Raw genomic sequence first — 17,991 nt, forward strand, 5'->3', positions numbered from 1 at the left:
AAAGACTCGGGTAAAAGTTGAAGTACTGACTACACTTTTTTACTCAAGGTAAAGTAAAAAAGTTTGAGCTCTGACATGTCCTTAAGTAAAAAGTAGCCGATACTACTACCAGTTTTAGCACAATGCTGGTAACTGGGCATTACTTCAAATTAATATTAGGGCTGTCAATCAATTATAAATATTTTATCGCAATTAATGGCATGCTTGTCATGAGTTAACTCAACATTAAACAAAACTTAATCATAGAATTTTATCTGTTCTAAATTTACTTTAAATTAATACTTTTCAAGTATAAATATTGTAATCAATATGGGCATGACCCCCAGAGGGTAATTGTGTGCATCACAGATTTTGGTGCTGATTTCAGACTGGGCGCATCAGTAAAACAAATTAATAATTAAAAATTAAATTATTGGTGGAATAAATTTTTTGAATAATATAAATATATATTCCTGAGTAAAGAAAGTACGTCATAAACAAACGTGTCACGTTGAAGACTTTAATTTCGCGTCTTTTATATGTATTTATATTTTTTATAAAAATAGTCAAACTGAAATGCACACGTTAATAAAATGTGTTAAATAACACGTTAATTTTGACAGCTCTAATTAATGTGTTACCTAATGAATGTATCCAGGCTGAACATCCACAACATAGAACACAAGCAGAAAAAAGATGATGATGATCAGGTGATCAGGAACGTCTGTGTTCTCAAGCTTCGTAAACTAGTCTACGTTTGTGGTGTGTGAGAGCCAGGAAAGGACAAGGTAACTACTGTACTTAAGTAAAGTATTTGTGCTTCATTGCTTCCCACCTCTGACTAACAGGAATATTGACTCTGCACTCACAGACAACTGATGCTAAAAAGCACATTAAGAAGGTAATAAATGTCATAAATTAACTGTTGATAGGACATACATGTGACCAGTAACCCATTCCAGGTGACACCTCGTGAATCTGATGGGAGAACGTCAGGAGTTTGTAAAGCTGCATCAAACGAAATTAATAATCTAAAATATAAAACATATTCTGGGTTAACACATTTTTTTACTACATAGTTTCATAAGGGTTCTTACATAGTTTAGATTTTTCAATATTAATGTACAATTTTATTATTAATTTTTTATTCAAATAATAAAAATGCAGAAAAAACACTGAAGAAGAAGCTGTGTCCAAATTTTTAAATGGAAAATGTATATCCATCACTTGTTTTTGTATTTGTCTCTGTCTGCCTGGCTGTCTGTTGTCTCTGGGGAGCAAGTCAGTGATTCATATGTTCCTACCTTCTTAAAAACAGAAGTGAAACATTCTGTTATCTCTCTCTCTCTCTCGCTCTTTTTCTATCTTTTTCTCTCACTCTCTCTCTCTCCATTCTTTTCACTTTCTGCTTTGGTTTGTGATGGGCAGATTGAACGTGAGCGACCAGCTTTCTTTTGGAGTGCCAGCCTTAGCATTAGCAGCTTTTCAGGGCATTTGTCAGTTTTTCTTTCTGAGGATGGCGGGACAACAGTGTCCTCCAGGATTCATCTGGGACACACTGGTGAAGGACTGCATCTCCCAAGATCTTTTGTGGCAGACACAGAAACCTTTTGCCGGTGAGTACAGCCTGATCTTCATACAGCTGTCATGAAATTAAGTTTTATAATGTGCTGTTTATAGTAGGTGTATGATAAGGGTTCATATCAAGGGGATGAGTGGGGTTGGGTTTAGAACAGAGAAATATTTTCCAGACTTTTTCTCCACCTGCCTCATAGCAACCAGCAACTGGCAACATACATTTATTCAGATAGAAAGAGAGCAAAGTGCATCCAGCTTTTCTTCTTCTTCTTCTTCTTCTTCTTCTTCTTCTTCTTCTTCTTATTATTATTATTATTATTATTATTTTATTATTATTACTGTAGAGGCAGCGATGGTGATGAGTACAGTTCCCCCTGTTCAGTGCTGGTGGAACGTCGCAGTGTGGATCATTGTGTGTGCCGTAGTCGTTCTAAGCAGCTCAGCCCTGATCCTCTGGGTCATCGTCTACAGACAACACACTCACGGTAAAGGCAGGATGCGCCCACCCACACACACACACACACACACACACACACATACACACACACACACACACACACACACACACACACACACACCCACACACACACACACACACACACACACACACACACATACACACACACACACACACACACACACACACACACACACACACACACATACACACACACATACACACACACACACACACACACACACACACACACACACACACACACACACACACATACATATACAGACATAAACATACAGCCAGGTCCTAATTCAGCATCTATTTATATTGATGTCATAAATTGCGGTTGGTTAAAAAAAGGTCCTGACCCCAAGCACACAAGCATTTAGATGAGTTTCTGTTCCTCTTTTTGGGAGGTCCTTAGGGATGCCCCATTTTATACTAATGTGTAGGTTTCACGCACGCAGACACACACACGCACATACACACGCACACATACATTAAAATACAAAAATAAATAAATAACAACAATAGGCTAAAATACTTAAAGGGCAAAATTTCATAGTAACATTAAAATGTACGTGTGTGTTTGTGTGTGTGTGTGTGTGTGTGTGTGTGTGTGTGTGTGTGTGTGTGTGTGTGTGTGTGTGTCTGTGTTGTTTTTGTTCTTTTATTAGTTTAATCATTTGTATGCAAACCACTTGAATACGTGTGTCAGGTCTGTGCCCATTCAGAACTCTTTCGTTAATTCCGTGTCTCTATTATCACCAAGCCATAAACTGTGTTTTTGTTTTTGTTTGTTTTGTTGTCAAAAAGATTTTGTTGTCCTCTCAATCACTAACTTTGTTTTGTTCGTTCAACTTTGTTCTCAATCTTTTTTTTTTCAATTTCTTCATTTTCCCCATTGACCTAGAAATCCTGTTCAGAAAAATGGGTCATGTGACTATGCTCAAAATGAACCAGTCTCATTCAAACTCATGTCACTTTGTGCATGTGATACAAACCTCTTTGTTTCTTATATGCTTGGCTATACAGATGTAGACCAATTAGCTCCACCTTGTATAATGGACAAAATAAATCTATCATTGTTTATATAATCTAAAATAAAATCAGATTTTGAATCAATAGAATGATGATGCCTGATTCAAACCTGATACCCTTCATCTAGAGTTCTCTTTATTTGGAGACCACTCTCTGCAGCTGGGGATGGTTCCCCATGAACAGCAGGAAGATCTATCGAATTACTGAACAACTTAAGAGCTATGAAGATGAATTCTAATGAATAAATGATCATCTAATTCATTGAATAAGTTATCATCTGAATTAACATCTGAAATCCTTATAGATTATGCACCAACTCCTCCATGCCCGAACCTTTAAATATACAATAATAGAGAAAACGCATTTTTTTTTTTTTATGATTGAGAGGTTCTTAACCAAGTCCAAATCTTCATTAAGTGGGATCCAACTTGAGCTGGTACATCTCTAGATGGGTTTGGATCCTCTCAGGATCAGCATCTTCTTTTTGAAGGTCTGAAATCTTCAAGAGGTGGGACACAACTGAGGCTGGCACATTCTCTGTATGCCTCGTGGGGGGTAGAGAAAGAGAAGCAGTATTGAGAAATAAGGATTTGGACTGTAATAAACAATAAACCACAGCAATTATAAAAATGTTATTGAACCCAGCCATTAGGGGGGCACAAGCCAGTGCACTCTTAGTGCCGGTCCCAAGCCCGGATAAATGGGGAGGGTTGCATTATGAAGGGCATCCAGCGAAAAACATGTGCCAAATCTAATATGCGGGTCACAATTAAGAATTTCATACCGGATCGGTCGAGGCCCGGGTTAACAACGACCGCCACAGGTATCGTTAGCCAACAGGGTACCGGTGGAAATTGGGCTACTGTTGGCCGAAGGAGGAGAAGGAGAGGAGGAAGGCGTCTACAGAGACGGCAGGAAAGGGAGAAGTGTAGGAAAGTGGAGGTTCGGGTTGGTACTTTAAATGTTGGCACTATGACTGGTAAAGGGAGAGAGATAGCTGATATGATGGAGAGGAGAAAGGTATGTAGGAACCTTTAAAAATGTGCTTTGTTTCCAATGTTTTATGGCAATTTATTTATTTTATTTCTATTTTCAAATGTAATATTACATGACATTTTGTTTTTTGTTCAGATATGGGTTTGTTTTATATCCAGAAAATCAATTTGTTAAATGTAAATGTTTTATTGTTGTCCAATGACTGTTGACAAAAAGGTTAAAGGTCATGAGAGTTACAACGCGGGAGAGAGGAGCAACGCACAGGGTGTGTGTGTGTGCTACAGGAGACAGAGGGTAAAATCTTTTGGAGACCGAATATATTCCTGAAAATATTACGGCCCAAATTGTACCCGGACTGTATTCGGGTTTTCTTCTTTGATTTTCTCAAAGGTTGCGATTATTCTTTGCCACCGCCTGTTTACAAGACACCATCTCCGCCATCACGTGTGATCAAGGCCTAGCGGCTATCGCATTAGCAACGTGTGTGAACAGTGCATGCAGACGGGATCCAGTTGGACCTGGGACTTTGCGACTGGACGTGTTGCGTTGTTGCTGCTGTAAAGATCGCAGGGTTACACTGTGCTCGGATCGACCTGACTCTCCACGCAGAGGGAATTATTCATTACGCTAACAGTGAGTTGGTGCTGTTCTCTGTTCATCTTGGTCTCCTTGGATGGATGTAAGTGATTTTTCCAAGTTTGTGCTTAAGAGTATTTCTTTAACTCTTTACACTGTGAATGTGCACCAACTGGGCCCCAACGAAACCACTGCTAGTGTATGTGACTGAGTTGATGGTTCATATATATTGCATACAGGACTGAGTTTTTTCTGATAGACTGTGTAATATTGTGCACTTGGGGTTTTGTTATATTGTATTTTTTTTATCTTTTTATGTTTTGAGGTCTTTAATTTTACTTTTGATACCAATATTTTATTTTCTAAATATTTCACACTTCTACAGTTGTTTACTGGTTTCATACATTTTTTATTTAAACTACAGCAAAACTAAAATAACAGTAGAACTCTGGAATAAGAAAAATAAATATGGTTTGTTAATTTACTAATTTGAATTTGTACTCTGGTTTCATTCATTGGGGTTTCTTTATTGTAATAAGAGACTGGTTTAAGTAGAAGAATACTTCCGGCCAATTCACCATTCAACTGCCGGGAATCCAGGTTTTCTGACTTACGTTTAAAAATATAAAATTGTAACCTTATGGGTTAAAAATATGGTTACATATGGAGGCACCGCTGGGATAAATTTTCTTTCCTGTTTACCAGTTTTTTTTATTTTTATTTATTCTCCCTTAACATTGTTGTTTTGTGTGAAAAGCAATCTTTTCATTTTTGTGCATTCTTTACTGTACTTGCAGTCTAGCTCTAACTGCTAAGGCATGGATCTCTCACAGGTTGTTGTGTGGAGCCGGGAGGAAAGTGTTAATCTCTCGCGCGCCATTGTGGTGAGTAATGTACCTTTGGATGTTAGCAATGAGACAGTTGGTAAAGTGTTAGACACCGTGAAAGTTTGTGGTCGGCGTGGTGAGCACCTGGTGCTCCATCTGAGGGTGATGCTTTTCAGCTTAAGTTAATGACTCTTTTACAAGAGGAGGGAAAATCTATGGAGGAAGTCAAGGCCATAGTTATGGGAAGTACACCTCCTAAAGCTGACATTAGTGTAGGTCTAGTTGATGCTATTGGGAAATTAGTGGACCGTTGTAATCAGGTGTCTAGTGTTGGGCCGGGTTATAGAAAACTGAGACTGTTCTCTGGCTTAAGACCTGTCCCTCCAGGTGAAGAAGAATATGAAGTTTGGATGGAACAAGCTGCCCAGATGATAAGTGAATGGCAGTGTACGGAGGCTGCAAAGAGACAACGCATTGTTGAGAGTTTGCGGGGCCCTGCTGCTGATATTGTCAGATTCTTGAAAGTGAGTAACCCATCCGCTACTGCCAGCGAATATCTATCTGTCCTTGACACTGCATATGGCACCACTGAGAGTGGACCTGATCTGATGGCTAAGTTTCGTCATACCTACCAAGAAAGTGGAGAAAAATTGTCTGATTTCCTGTACAGGCTAGATAAACTTCTTCACAGAGCTTTCTTTAAGGGTGGAATTGATGCAGCTGGCATAAATAAGCTAGAATGGAGCAGCTGATTAAGGGAGCTCTTACCAATGACATGGTTGCCTTACGAATAAGGATGACTCACACACTGCGAGGTCCCCCTTCTTTTTCGCAGTTGATGAAAGAGGTGAAGGAGGAGGAACACTGGGTAGCTGCTCGAGCGGATGTTAAAGCTTCTGTTGCTACTGTCATTTCTTCGCCTGTGCCATCTGAATTGCAAGACTTGAGAAAAGAGGTTAAAGAGTTATCTACTCAGGTTAGTCAACTATTGAATGTGGCTACCGTGACTTCGGTTTCTGATTGTGTTTCTCAGAAAGTGCCCCCGCACCTACCTGACAGAGTGAACCGGGACAACTTCCAAAACCCAAAGACCCCTAAGCCACCTGTGCCAACAGTCTTTTGCTACAAATGCGGTGAAGATGGACATACAAAGCGAGAATGTAAGGCACCTGAAGACCTCCGAAAGGTGAAACAAAAACTGATCAAAATGCAGCGCTTGCAGGGAAACTGGTCAGGGGCTCAGTGAAGGAACGGTACCGGGCTCCTGAGAACACACGTTCCTTACATATTTCACACTTCTACAGTTGTTTACTGGTTTCATACATTTTTTATTTAAACTACAGCAAAACTAAAATAACAGTAGAACTCCGGAATAAGAAAAATAAATATGGTTTGTTAATTTACTAATTTGAATTTGTACTCTGGTTTCATTCATTGGGGTTTCTTTATTGTAATAAGAGACTGGTTTAAGTAGAAGAATACTTCCGGCCAATTCACCATTCAACTGCCGGGAATCCAGGTTTTCTGACTTACGTTTAAAAATATAAAATTGTAACCTTATGGGTTAAAAATATGGTTACAGGTAGATATGTTGTGTGTTCAGGAGACGAAGTGGAAAGGGAGTAAGGCCAGGAACATTGGAGGTGGGTTTAAACTGTTTTATCATGGTGTGGATGGGAAGAGAAATGGTGTAGGGGTGATTCTGAAGGAAGAGTACAGTAAGAGTGTAGTGGAGGTGAAGAGAGTTTCTGATAGGGTGATGATCGTAAAGCTGGAAGTTGAATGGGTGATGATAAATGTCATCAGTGTTTATACTCCACAAGTTGGCTGTGAGATGGAGGAGAACGAAAGATTCTGGAGTGAATTAGATGAAGTGGTAGATGGTGTACCTAGAAATGAATGAATGGTGATTGGTGCAGACTTTAATGGGCATGTAGGTGAAAAGAACAGAGGTGATGAGGAGGTGATGGGTAGGTATAGCCTAAAGGAGAGGAATGTGGAAGGGCAGATGGTGGTAGATTTTGCTAAAAGGATGGAAATGGCAGTGGTGAACACGTATTTTAAGAAGAAGGAGGATCATAGGGTGACGTATAAGAGTGGAGGAAGGTGCACACAGGTGGATTATGTTCTGTGTAGGAGATGCAACCTGAAGGAGATTGGAGACTGTAAGGTGTTGGCAGGGGACAGTGCAGCTAGACAGCATCGGATGGTGGTCTGTAGGATGGTTTTGGAGGTGAAGAAGAAGAGGAGGAGAGTGAGGACTGAAAGAAGAATAAGATGGTGGAAACTGTCTGAACTCTTCCCTGAACCTCACACTACAGTCTTCCTCCTTCAGAGGTTTGGTGGTGGTAAAGAGGTGCTGGATGATTGGGGAACTATTGCAGGAGTGAGGAGGGAGGCAGCTAGAAAAGTAATAGAAAGGAAGAGAAAGAGACATGGTGGTGGAATGAGGAAGTGCAGAAAAGCATAAGCAGAAAGAGGTTAACAAAACAGAAGTGGGATCGACAGGGTGATGAGAAAAGTAGGCAGGAGTACAAGGAGATGCGGCAGCAAGTAAAGAGGGATTTGGCGAAAGCCAAGGAAAGGTCATATGAGGAGCTGTATGAGAGGTTGAACACTAAGGAAGGAGAAAAGGATTTGTACCGATTGGCCAGACAGAGGGACTGAGCTGGAAAGGATGTACTGCAAGTTAGAGCAATAAAGGATGGAGAGGGAAATGTGTTGACTAGTGAGGAGAGTGTGTTGAGAAGATGGAGGGAGTATTTTGAGCAGCCGATGAACGAGGAAAATGAGAGAGAGAGAGAAGGTTGGATGATGTGGAGTTGGTGAAGCAGGATGTAGATAGGATTAGTAAGGAGGAAGTGAGAGCAGCGATTAAGAGGATGAAGAATGGAAAGTCGGTTGGACCAGATGACATACCGGTAGAAGCGTGGAGATGTTTAGGAGAGATGGCAGTGGAGTTTTTAACCAGATTGTTTAACAGGATTCTGGAAGGGGAGAGGATGCCTGAGGAATGGAGAAGGAGTGTGCTGGTACCGATCTTTAAGCATAAGGGAGATGTGCAGACCTGCAGTAACTACAGGGGAATTAAGTTGATCAGTCACACCAGTGAACTATGTTTCACTGTTGAGGTGGTTTTGTGCAGGTGATATGCAGTGCCTGGTTTCCTTGAGACATAACGTTTAGAAATAAGGCCAAACAATCTTGGTTTCATCAGACCAGAGAATCTTGAATCCACACAGTCTGAGAGTCCGTCATCAGGCTTCAATGGGTTTTGAACTGAGGTGAGGCTTCCATCTAGACACTCTGCCATAAAGCCCCGGTCAGTGGAGGCCTGCAGTGATGGGTAAAGCTCCATAAAGACAACCATATCCATCTCCGCACTCATTTATAGTGACCACCAGGTTCTTGGCCACCTCTCTTGCTAAGACCCTTCTCCCCTGATTGCTAGGTTTGGCCAGATGACCAGCACTTGGCTTAAGCATTTATTGTAGCCTTTCTCAGATCTGTGCCTTACAACAATCCTGGCTATAAGCTCAGGCAGTTCCTTTGAAAGAGTAATTTATAAATGTACAATTTTATAGTGTTATAATTATACAGTGATTACAATTAAACAGTCATTAAATATTTACACAGTAATGATAACGTTATCATTGCTGTTATTATACAATTATAAAATTATACAGCAATTGCAGAAGTCTCACTGAGAGCTACAGTTAGTTTGCAGTGATTGCTTCTAAAGGCGGTACAACAGCAAATTAGGGTTTTTTTTTTATGCCTTTTTATGATTTAAAAAATCTTCTTTAAAATAAATTCCGATTTTTGTTAAATGTAAAATAAAATAAAAATTAAATAAATAAATGAATAAATAAATAAATAAATATGGACGCCAATGACTTTTGTCCATTTCAAGTTAGGTCAGAGAAAAGCGTTGGTTTTTTTTCCATGGAGGGGTACCAACAAATATGTCCTCATTGTTATGGTAGGGCAGCTGGAAAGGATTCCCATTCTCTTTAACAATAAAAGCATCCATGTATCACTTAAAATTATGTAGCACAATGTGCTTCACGTCCGGTTTGATGAGATCAACCCTAAGGCTACCTCTTCACTAATCCGGATAAATTTGAAAACACTCCACAACGTTTTCAATCGTTTCCCAAAAGTTGCTCGTCCACACTGAAACGGCTGAAAAAACGCTTACACCGGTGTACTGCACATGAGCACGACGTAAGACACTTTGACCGTCATTTCTGCCCGGCTTTATTTACCATCCGGCTCTTTTGAAAAGTTCTCGCAATTACTAAAAACCAGTCATCATTTTCAAAACGATTCATTTTCACAGTTCACACTGTGGACAGCCTTTTCAAATTGATCCACTTTGGAGAGCGTTTTTCAAAAGGCTACGTTTTCGTCTCAGTGTGGACTGAAGAAAAATATGCGTTTCCGAAAATTTTGAAACGTATTAGTGTGCATACCTGTGTAGTAATGGATGTCTTACCGTATTTAGCATGTATGAATGTCCATAATGATGCAAATAAATCAGTTCAGGGATTTAAAATTTAACCTCACTTTTTATTCGTTTTATTTCTTCTGCAGGAAAAAGAAACTCAGTGTCCAGCATCTCATCGTCACAGCGATAACACAAACTCATACGACAAGGATGATGTTGGTCCACACGTGAACAGCAAACAGGAAGTGTTTGACTGTGAAATGGGCTGGGGGAGGGGTTCCTGTAAGGCTAGGGGGGAGCCTGTAGTTCCATTACCAGCTACAGAGCTGGGAGACTCCGCCCTCGTCACTACAAAAACTGTACAGCTGGTCGATTATTCACATTATGATGTTTCATAAAATAATTTTTAGCAAACAGAAAAATGACAGGAAAATGTGCTATAGGTTCTGGTTCAGTGGACTAGGATTATGTGTTAGCATATAGCAGGTTGGGTACTGTAGATACCCAGATTAAAAAAAAGCAAGTGATTGTGGAGACTTTCGGTTTTACGGAAAAAGACAAAAAAAAAAAAAAACTGTTTTTGCATAATCTGTTTTGAAATTAAAGTCATTTTTACACAGTTCCTCCATTTTCAGAGGCTCGAAAGTAATTACATAAAGTCTGGAACACATGCTGCAGCTTCCTTCACCTACTATTGGTTTGTGTATCTTTGTTCCTTCAGTTTTGTCTTCAGATCAGGGGTCTGACTATGCCTTTAATTTTCGTTAATCAATCACTTAATACTAAAATTAAATGAGTAGAATGTACACTCATGGGCCATTTTATTAGGATCAACTTTACACCTATGATCCTATGCAATTATCTTGTTAGTCATGCAAAACGCATAAACCATGCAGATATGGCCAACAGCTTTGGTTACTGTTCACATCAAACAGCAGAATGGGATAAAAATCTGTGAATTTAAATGTTGCATGTTGTTGCCATATGGGTTGGTTTGATTATTTCTGGAACGGCTAGGATATTTTTTTGTGATCAACTTTTTATTACGGTTACAGGATGTTCCTGTGTAAGAAGAACATTGATACAAATAAATACAACTAAAGTACAAAAACCTTTATTTATTTATCTTTTTTTTTTTCTCAAATGCAACCCCACCCACACACAGTAACTCTCCCTCCCCACTCCCTCTGCAGTCAGGTACAGAAATCCCAATGAGAGCTACAGAATTAGTGTGTTTGCAGTAATTGACTCTGAAAGCTGTAAAATCACATAGTGTTAAGGCTGCCATCATTTTTCTTCATGCTCTTTTCAGTAATTTTATTATTGAAACTGAACTTCCCTATCCTGGGTCTACGCAGCATCAATTATAACATTCGCATAAAAATCGAGTAAAAATACATTTCCCATTTTTAGAAACTAAGTAACCATTCATGTCTTTAGAGTTAATGCTGGTATTCCAAACTCATGCCTTTATTTGTTCTTCATAAGCAAACAGTATGTAAAATAGTGTGTATACATATATATATATATATCTATATCAGTATTTTGGCTCTGTCTTGTATGGTTTTGGCCACCAGATGTCCCCATTATTTCCTTGTGTTGGTCACATTTCCTCTTGTCTGGTCACCACCACTACTGTGGACTCACTGAAATCATGGCTGACTCCTACCGCATCAATTTGAGACACCACTGGCCACATGATGTCTTAAGGATTACCTAGTCATAAGACGGGTCATGCATCAAGTACTGAGGGTTTTTCACCTGCAACATGCTCTATGCTCTATATACAGACCCACATATAGCTTTTTGCATGTTTCATCAAATTTTAACAGTCTATGTGTCAATGTCTGTTTACTGGTACTTTATGTGCATTAACTAAAACATAAGTCTATAACCCTTTATCCATGAACTGTTTCTTACTTTAGAACAATGAACTGTGCTAATAATACTTTACACAACAACTATGAAATTAAATAACTCTCTGTGCAATAGAAGGTTTGCCTAATGTATCATATGTAAATATCGTGGGTGGATGTCTTTGTCTGAAAGGATACTTTCTCTGTGACCGATGAGTTACAGCTGGGCTACCCTCGTCTGCCTCGTCCGATGATGTCTCTTCTCCCGCTTCTGTCATCTCATTTTTATCCCCCATTGCATCTGCAACTTTACTGAGTTTTTTTTCCCTTCATCACATTCCTCCTCTATGGGCAGTGCCTGCTCATCATCCAGCTCCTGGCCTAGCTCTTCACCCATACCTCTTAACTGGTGCTCATTCTCCTCTGGACCCAGCTGGCTTGTGCTCTCTGCAAGCTGCTTTGTCGACAGTGTCCTTAAGCATCTCCAGTCATTCTCATCTCCTGAATCCTCTTCAGCCAGCCTATTTACTTGACGTGTGTGTCTTTTTTCCTCTTTGGTTGCAATTTGTTTTCCTTCTGGTGGCTATTGTCTATAGGTAGGAAATCACAGGGCAGCAACAAGTTTCTGTGCAGGACTCTCACTACTCCTGAGCCACGCTCTGGCATCACTACATACATCTTCATACTTTCTTTCTGTCACAACATAAACTTAAACCTCCCAGTAAGAACGGAGTTTTCCCGACCCACCCCTTTCTCCACAATTTCTCACCAGTACTCAGTTTCCGGGCTGGAGATCTGCTCCATGTATTTTCTTATCATAGCCGTGCTTCGCTCTGGACTGTTCTTGATGCCAATTCATACGCTTCCTCTATGCGCTTTTTCCACTTGGCGACATAATCAACGTGTGAAGTTCCACACTCTCCTGGCTTCCGGCCAAACATTAAATCAATGGGCAGCCTTGGGTTTCTCCCATACAGAAGGTAGTATGGAGCATACCTAGTTACTTCACTTCGTGTGCAGTTATATGCATGGACTAACTTGTTTAAGGAGCTCTTCCAATCAGACTTCGCTTGACTCAGCAGGGATCTGAGCATTGACAGCAATGTTCGATTGAACCTTTCCACCTGTCCATTTCCAGCAGGGGGGTATGGGGTTGTGTGGGAGTGTTGGATACCACAAAATTCCTTCATCTGGGCAAACAACTTGTTCTCAAATTCCTTTCCCTGATCATGGTGAAGTTTGGTGGGAAATCCGAAGACTTATTTTTGCAGGCGTATGCTTGGGCATAGCGTGTGAAGTGGTCCATTAACACAAGGATATATTTGTAGCCACCCTTACAGCCCTCTAAATGCAGAAAATCTACAGTCAAAAGGGTAAGTAGTTACTATATTTACCAATGGTGCTCCCGTCATCTTGTTTGGATGTTTCCGTTTCAAACAGCTACACACTTTGGTAACGTAATGTTCCACATACAGTGCCTTGCGAAAGTATTCGGCCCCCTTGAACTTTGCGACCTTTTGCCACATTTCAGGCTTCAAACATAAAGATATAAAACTAATTTTTCGTGAAGAATCAACAAGTGGGACACAATCATGAAGTGGAACAAAATTTATTGGATATTTCAAACTTTTTTAACAAATAAAAAACTGAAGAATTGGCCGTGCAAAATTATTCAGCCCCTTTACTTTCAGTGCAGCAAACTCTCTCCAGAAGTTCAGTGAGGATCTCTGAATGATCCAATGTTGACCTAAATGACTAATGATGATAAATAGAATCCACCTGTGTGTAATCAAGTCTCCGTATAAATGCACCTGCACTGTGATAGTCTCAGAGGTCCGTTAAAAGCGCAGAGAGCATCATGAAGAACAAGGAACACACCAGGCAGGTCCGAGATACTGTTGTGGAGAAGTTTAAAGCCGGATTTGGATACAAAAAGATTTCCCAAGCTTTAAACATCCCAAGGAGCACTGTGCAAGCGATTAATATTGAAATGGAAGGAGTATCAGACCACTGCAAATCTACCAAGACCTGGCCGTCCCTCTAAACTTTCAGCTCATACGAGGAGAAGACTGATCAGAGATGCAGCCAAGAGGCCCATGATCACTCTGGATGAACTGCAGAGATCTACAGCTGAGGTGGAAGACTCTGTCCATAGGACAACAATCAGTCATATACTGCACAAATCTGGCCTTTATGGAAGAGTGGCAAGAAGAAAGCCATTACTTAAAGATATCCATAAAAAGTGTCGTTAAAAGTTTGCCACAAGCCACCTGGGAGACACACCAAACATGTGGAAGAAGGTGCTCTGGCTAACTTTTTGGCAACAATGCAAAATGTTATGTTTGGCGTAAGAGCAACACAGCTCATCACCCTGAACACACCATCCCCACTGTCAAACATGGTGGTGGCAGCATCATGGTTTGGGCCTGCTTTTCTTCAGCAGGGACAGGGAAGATGGTTAAAATTGATGGGAAGATGGATGGAGCCAAATACAGGACCATTCTGGAAGAAAACCTGATGGAGTCTGCAAAAGACCTGAGACTGGGACGGAGATTTGTCTTCCAACAAGACAATGATCCAAAACATAAAGCAAAATCTACAATGGAATGGTTCACAAATAAACATGTCCAGGTGTTAGAATGGCCAAGTCAAAGTCCAGACCTGAATCCAATCGAGAATCTGTGGAAAGAACTGAAAACTGCTGTTCACAAATGCTCTCCATCCAACCTCACTGAGCTCGAGGTGTTTTGCAAGGAGGAATGGGCAAAGATTTCAGTCTCTTGATGTGCAAAACTGATTTTTCAGTTTTTTATTTGTTAAAGTTTGAGATATCCAATAAATTTCGTTCCACTTCATGATTGTGTCCCACTTGTTTTTGATTCTTCACAAAAAATTACAGTTTTATATCCTTGTTTGAAGCCTGAAATGTGGCAAAAGGTCGCAAAGTTCAAGGGGGCCGAACACTTTCGCAAGGCACTGTAACTCCGCATGTGAGGCCAATAAAATCTTTCTCGGATGAGACTGTGTGCGCTCCACCCCTTGGTGTCCCATTTCCTAATGAAGCTCCTTAAGCACAAACTGGAGGTATTTGCCAGGCAGCACTATCTGAGTTCGCCCTGCTGATTGCCGACATAGTATTCCTTCCTCGTCCAGGTATAACTTGCTTCTCTGTCTGTACAGTATAGTCACCTTATTGCCATGGTCTCGTCTCATCAACTTTGGCCAGTGGTCTGCCATCACATACTCTCGTACCCTTTTTAGCACTGGATCTTTTTCTTGGGCCTCTTTCAGTTCCTCAGTTGTCACTTTAGACAACCTGCTCTACTAAAGAACAAACTTTTGCTAGGGCGATAGGGCACATCCAGGGTCCCTCTTCCTCTGACTTCACAAGAAGACCATCTGTGACAGCAGGTACAACTCTTGGACTGGCCTCCTGTGAACAGGCCTGCATATAACTCTCCATATCCAGAGGCATTCTTGACAGCACATCAGCATCTCTGTGTATGCGACCTGGTCTATATTTGATAATAAAATTGTACAAAACATATGTCAACGGGTTATTGTCTGTATAGACCACAAAGGAGGTGGCGTAATATAGGTATTCACGGAATCGCTCACAAATGGCCCATTTCAGTGCCAGGAATTCCAGTTTCCCAGAGTGTAAATGATAATTCTTTTCTGGAGCCGTTAGTGTCCGTGACCCATAGCCAATGACTACCAGTTTCCCTTGCTGCCTTTGATACAGTACAGCACCAGGTCCATCTTGTGACTCATTACACTGCAATACAAAGGGCTGTTCAAAATCAGGGTAGCCTAGGATTGGAGGGTTGACTAAGGACATTTTGGTGGTGTTCTGTCCATGATATCGGCTGACTGGCATGAAGTTAAGCTGTTCTTCGCCCTTTTCCTCCTTCCTTCTTACTACCATGACTTTTACTGCTTGCTCTATTTTCTGGAAGCTTTTTCACTGACAAAAGTTCATACAGAGGTTTGCCAATCTGAGAGAATCCAGGAATATATGTGCGGTAGTAGGACAGAAACACCAGTAGTTGTCTTAGGTCACCCACAGTTTTAGGTTTACGGCCCCTTTAGTGCTTGCACAGGTGCAATCTCTTTGGAGTCCATCGTGTAGCCCCCTTTCGACACTATTTTTCCCCAGAACTTAACCTCAGACTTAAAAAGCTCGCACTTTTTAGCTGTAAGCTTTACCCCATGAACGGCGTAGTACTTCTCTGACATCATTGAGATGCTCTTCGAATGTCTTACTGTGTACAAGGTTATCATCTAAGTATGGAAGACAGGTGTTGTCTCTGAGTCCCAGCAAACATTCTTCCATACTGCGCTGGAACTCAGCAGGAGCCGAGGACAGGCCAAATGGGATCCGGACCCATTCATAAAGGCCCCAAGGTGTTATGAAAGCTGTAAAGGGTCGGCTGCCCTCTTCCACAAACCCCTGATGATACGCCTTCCCCTGATCCAGGACTGAGAGCCATGTACTCCCACTTAAACTGTTCATCATGTCTTTCACCCTAGGAATGGGATGACTGTCTGGGATGGATTTGCGTTTGAGCTCCCGCTAGTCTATACAGAGGTGAAGACTGCCATCCTTCTTGCACACGCAGACTACTGGGGATGCATAAGGTCTTCCAGATATGCTTTTACCTCATTGTGCAGTGGTTTTGGCACAGAGACATACGTACGTTTTACTGGAGACGTGTCACTCAGCCTGATTTTCAGTTCGAGTGATGGGATGCACCCCACATCATCCTCATCCTTTGCAAATGCTTCCCATTCTTCTCTCAGCATTTGCTGATCTTTCCTTTGTTGTTCAGGTGTCAGGTGATCTATCGACACTGGTGGGTCCCACAGCTCTTTGTTAACATCTTGGCCTGTGTTGACAATGTGGTGTACACCTGTCCCCTCTCTACTTTCTGTGACTACTTGCACCACTCCATCACCACTACTGACATTCCAGTCTGATGTTACAACGACGGGTTGGGTGTCTGCTGGATATATGGCTCTGACTTGCTGTACTCGTCCCAGGACCGTACGAGGAGTGAGGGTAATATCCCTATTGCTGCTGTTGGTAACTGAGATCTGTACTGTTAAGTTCCCCTTCTGAAGACTAACTACCATCCTGGCTACATTTAGCCCCTCAGGCCACTGTGGAATATCTTCTGGTTCGAACAGGACTTCCTGTTTTGCAGCAAGCTGACCAGTCCTAACTTTACAACTTACTGTTGTTGTGTGTCCTGCTGCCACTATTATATTAATCCTTCCCAACTTTACTAGTCCCTCTCTTTCCGCTTGGTCCCCGTTCTGCATCATTTGGATCAGTGCAACAGTTTTTCTGCAGTTGAAGGAGAAAGCTTCCTTTACCACTTCTGGGACAACATCAGGGTGCTGCTCTGATTCTTTCTGTCCCTCCATTGCTGGTGCCTCTTTGCCTGTTCGCTTGAAGATGTCACTTGGCTGCTTATCAACCAACTCTGGTGGTAATTTCAGCCTGCTTGCCAGAATGGGACTGCATTTCTGAATACAGCTGGTGTACTTTTGCCACTTTGCTCCCTGTGTTCTTCTTTTGTTTATTTAGTCTCTGTGTCTCGTCACCAGCTGCTTCATTTGTTTTGTTTATCAGCATTTCATCCGAAATCTCTGAATCATCCAGATATGGCCTCAGCTGAAATTTTATATGATCACTGCTCAAACCTGTGCCCACTGAACGTAAGAACTTTTTCTGAATATGCTCTGTACTAAAATATTCACCACCACCTTCACATGTGCGCAGCAACCTCTCTTTTAACTCAATAGCTCTAAATAAGAAGGCTTGTGGAGACTCGTTTGCATTTTGTGTAATGTTCATCAATTTGTAGTACAAGTCCGTAGAACTGTCCTCCTTGAAATGTCCCTTCAATATTACTTTCAGCTGTGAAAGAGTGAGATCTCTTTTGATTTCAAGCATATTGCGTAAGCTTAGTCCTGGGCTAATGGCTTTTATTACAGCTTCAATAATTTCTGCTTCATCATGGCCCCTCCTCAATCCTTTATCCACCTGATGCAATAAATTAGTGAATGACAGCTTGTCCTTTTGTCCGACCTCTCCAATCTGTCCTGATTTTGAAATCTCTCCTCACAGTGACTTCAGGGGCAAGACCAATAAATGATTGCTGTTCAATGGGTCTACTCTGTCCTGCTCCAGCATCTTTTACTTGAATTTTTCCCATCAATGTT

The 17,991-nt window shown here is 41.1% G+C and overlaps 1 long non-coding RNA gene across 1 annotated transcript; it reads left to right on the forward strand.

The window, feature by feature from the left end:
- Positions 1–495: 495 nt before the first annotated feature.
- On the forward strand, positions 496–10,784 carry LOC310716550. The gene is made up of 3 exons (XR_014530605.1): positions 496–1,595; positions 1,902–2,042; positions 10,051–10,784. It is a non-coding gene; the product is annotated as an uncharacterized lncRNA (long non-coding RNA).
- Positions 10,785–17,991: the final 7,207 nt, after the last annotated feature.

Source organism: Silurus aristotelis, assembly GCF_946808225.1.
Source record: "Silurus aristotelis genome assembly, chromosome: 21".
Lineage (NCBI taxonomy): Eukaryota > Metazoa > Chordata > Actinopteri > Siluriformes > Siluridae > Silurus > Silurus aristotelis.